The sequence below is a fragment of the Gymnoscopelus microlampas genome, assembly GCF_963454915.1.
Source record: "Gymnoscopelus microlampas genome assembly, chromosome: 10".
NCBI lineage: Eukaryota > Metazoa > Chordata > Actinopteri > Myctophiformes > Myctophidae > Gymnoscopelus > Gymnoscopelus microlampas.
In genome coordinates this window covers 6,869,870-6,874,309 of record NC_139947.1, presented here as the reverse complement: position 1 = coordinate 6,874,309, position 4,440 = coordinate 6,869,870, and positions in this window count along the sequence as shown.

The window sequence follows — 4,440 nt, the reverse complement described above, 5'->3', positions numbered from 1 at the left end:
AGAATATGACCATATGACCAGTGGTGGAAAGTAAAGTAAATTTACTTAAGTACTGTAGACCGGGAGCCAGGCCCAGCCCTCATAATGTTTTCTGCTAAATTTTTTTCACTATGATTTCCTGTTAGCATATACCTTGGGCCATCACAAGTTCATACTGACCACCCCCAACTCGGGGCCGTTTGGTCTCAGGGCCCCCAAAACCCCCTTTTTGGGGGTGAAATTATGTTAATGGCAATATTCATTTACTAAAATTACATAAATTGTCTTAAACATATGAAATTCGGCATGGAGTATCCTGACACATAGGGGTAAGTAGCAAAATAGGATTCTAGTGCTTGCTACCATTGTACTTTTAAATATGACCACAACATCCCCAGAAAAACAAAAAAAAATACTGTCCGCTTGACACATAACAACAAAGATGATTATTTCCCAGCACTTTATGGTGAATATCACTGCCTCACTTGTATATAGAAAACTTCCCATGTCCCTAAGCTTCAATTTGAGCCCAAGATGACCTTTGTATCTTGAACATTACTCTTTCTGTAGCCAACATTCTGCATTATACCTCAAATCGGAGAAAATTGAATATTCAGTCATAGTAGAGACCCTAGGAGTGGTCCACGCGCGACTGTTTATTTTCTTTTCTAGTTTGACTTTTTTGGCATCCTTAGGACCTCTAATATAGGGATTTCGATGATCCCAAGAAAAAAAGTGGTCCAAAGTGTGTTTTTTCAATGTTTTATTACCCCTATGAGACCTGCGGGATTGCTGGCTGGAACGCCGGCGAGACTGTCTTTCGGAGACTATGGCGCGCTCAAATTTAGACGTAGCCCAAAGATAGAGATACCATTAGATTTTCAATGGGACCAACCTTGTCATGCTACCTTGTCGGGAAGGGGGCTAAATACCTAATGATTCAAAGTTAGACAACAGTTTGGTGAGGGAAAAACATCACCTCAATATATGTGAATGGAAATGGGTTACATGGATATCTACAGCCTCCCATGTACAGACATGCCAAATGTATGCCAATCTCACGCAGTTTTGGGTAAGAAACATGCAGTTTTTTCCATGCAGTATACAAATACAATACAAATGTCCGCCTATTGTAAATAGGAGACCACTTTACTGTATCTATAGCTGTATGAGACCACTGTACTGCATCTATAGCTGTATGAGACCATTTGACTTTATCTATTGCTGTATGATACCACTGTACTGCATCTAGAGACCACTGTACTGTATCTAGACCACTGTACTGCATATATTGCTATATGAGACCACTGTACTTCATCTACAGCTGTATGAGACCATGACTGTATTGCATCTAGACCACTGTACTGCATCTATATCCCACTCTACTGAATCTATAAACCATTGTACTGCATCTTAAGACCACTGTACTGCATCTAGAGACCATTGTACTACATCTTAAGACCACTGTACTGCATCTAGAGACCACTGCACTGGATCTATAGCTGTATGAGACCACTGCACTGCATCTATTAGACTAACTACTGTATCTATAGACCACTGTAGTGCATCTGTAGACCACTCTAGTGCATCTGTAGACCACTGTCATGATCTTTAGACCGCTCTAGTGCATCTGTAGACCACTCTAGTGCATCTGTAGACCACTGTCATGATCTTTAGACCACTCTAGTGCATCTGTAGACCACTCTAGTGCATCTGTAGACCACTCTAGTGCATCTGTAGACCAGTCTAGTGCATCTGTAGACCACTGTCATGATCTTTAGACCGCTATAGTGCATCTGTAGACCACTCTAGTGCATCTGTAGACCACTGTCATGATCTTTAGACCACTCTAGTGCATCTGTAGACCACTCTAGTGCATCTGTAGACCAGTCTAGTGCATCTGTAGACCAGTCTAGTGCATCTGTAGACCAGTCTAGTGCATCTGTAGACCAGTCTAGTGCATCTGTAGACCACTCTAGTGCATCTATAGACCACTCTAGTGCATCTGTAGAACGCTCTAGTGCATCTGTAGACCACTCTAGTGCATCTGTAGACCACTCTAGTGCATCTGTAGACCACTCTAGTGCATCTGTAGACCACTCTAGTGCATCTGTAGACCACTCTAGTGCATCTGTAGAACGCTCTAGTGCATCTGTAGACCACTCTAGTGCATCTGTAGACCACTGTACTGCATCTGTAGACCACTCTAGTGCATCTGTAGACCACTGTCGTGATCTCTAGACCACTCTAGTATATATGTAGACCACTTTAGTGCATCTGTAGACCACTGTACTGCATCTACCAAGTCTTTGCGGTGACCGCCCCCCACTGGGGGCAAGCTGTTCTTGAGCCTGGGTCCCCCCCAGGCTCTGTGTCCCCCCCAGGCTCTGTGGACCACTGGACCAATGGTCTATAGATGCAGTACAGTGGCCTAGATACAGTACAGTGGTCTCTAGATGCAGAACAGTGGTCTATAGATGCAGTACAATGGTCTATATATGCAGTACAGTGGTCTAGATACAGTACAGTGGTCTCATACAGCTATATATGCAGTACAATGGCCTATATATGCAGTACAGTGGTCTATAGATACAGTACAGTGGTCTCATACAGCTATAGATGCAGTACAGTGGTCTCATACAGCAATAGATAAAGTACAGTGGTCTCATATAGCAATAGATAAAGTACAGAGGTCTCATACAGCTATACAGTAGATACAGTAAAGTGGTCTCCTTTTTACAATAGGCGGAAATTACATATTTGTACTGCATTCAAAAAACTGCATGGTTCCTGCCCAAAACTGCATGAGATTGGCATACATTTGGCATGTCTGTACAGGGGAGGCTGTAGGTATCCATGTAACCCATTTCCATTCACATATATTGAGGTGACAGCTCAAGGGACCATTTGGAAAATGTTGATGGCCGTTTTTCCCTCGCCAAAATGTTGTGTAACTTTGAATCATTAGGTATTTAGCCCCCTTCCCGACAAGGTAGCATGACAAGGTTGGTCCCATTGGAAACCTGAGGTTGTCTAGAATCAAATGGTATCTCTATCTTTGGGCTACGTCTAGCGCGCCATAGTCTCCGAAAGACACGCTGGCGTTCCAGCCAGCAATCTCGCAGGTCTCATAGGGGTAATATAACATTGAAAAAAACACACTTTGGACCACTTTTTTTCTTGGGATCATCGAGATCCCTATATTAGGAGGTCCTAAGGATGCCAAAAAATCCAAACTAGAAAAGAAAATAAGCAGTCGCGCGTGGACCACTCCAAGGGCCTCTACTATGACTGAATACTCAATTTTCTCCGATTTGAGGTATAATGCAGAATTTTGGCTACAGAAAGAGTAATGTTCAAGATACAAAGGTCATCTTGGGCTCAAATTGAAGCTTAGGGACATGGGAGGTTTTCTATATACAAGTGTGGCAGTGATATTCACCATAAAGTGCTGGGAAATAATCATCTTTGTTATAATTTGTCAAGCGGACAGTATTTTCTTTTGTTTTTCTGGGGATGTTGTGGTCATATTTAAAAGTACAATGGTAGCAAGCACCAGAATCCTATTTTGCTACTTACCCCTATGTGTCAGGATACTCCATGCCGAATTTCATATGTGTAAGACAATTTATGTAATTTTAGTAAATGAATAATTCCATTAACATAATTTCGCCCCAAAAAAGGGGGTTTTGGGGCCCCTGCGACCCAACGGCCCCGAGTTGGGGGTGGTCAGTATGAACTTGTGATGGCCCAAGGTATATGCTAACAGGAAATCATAGTGAAAAAAATTTAGCAGAAAACATTATGAGGGCTGGGCCTGGCTCCCGGTCTACTGTACTTAAGTACAATCTCGAGGTATTTTTACTTGCTATTACTAGGTATTACTACTTGAGTATTTCCAATTTCCAGTACTTTTACTTCTACTCCACTACATCTTGAAGGCAAATATTGTACTTTTACTCTGTACTTTTAATATTGTACTTATATTGTACTTTAGTGACTATAGTTACTTAGTAGATTTAGATTGTTATAACAAAACAGACATTAACCACTTCAGCTCTATATATATTTTGGCCATTTGAAAATAGCATACTTGTAACAGAGTATTTCTATAGTGCAGTATTGATACTTTTACTTAAGTAAAACATTTGAGTACTTTTTTCCACCACTGCATATGACAGGATATGCCTGGCATACGTGAGACTATGTGAAAGTTGACTGTGGTGTTCAACTGTTGTGTTAACTGCTGTACACCATGCACTCTGTGTGTGTGTGTGTGTGTGTGTGTGTGTGTGTGTGTGTGTGTGTGTGTGTGTGTGTGTGTGTGTGTGTGTGTGTGTGTGTGTGTGTGTGTGTGTGTGTGTGTGTGTGCGTGTGCGTGTGCGTTTTAATCGTTTGTAACCACAGGCCTTTCTTGCACTCCCATCATGCTTTGCTGTAATCATAGGACCCTTCCAAACC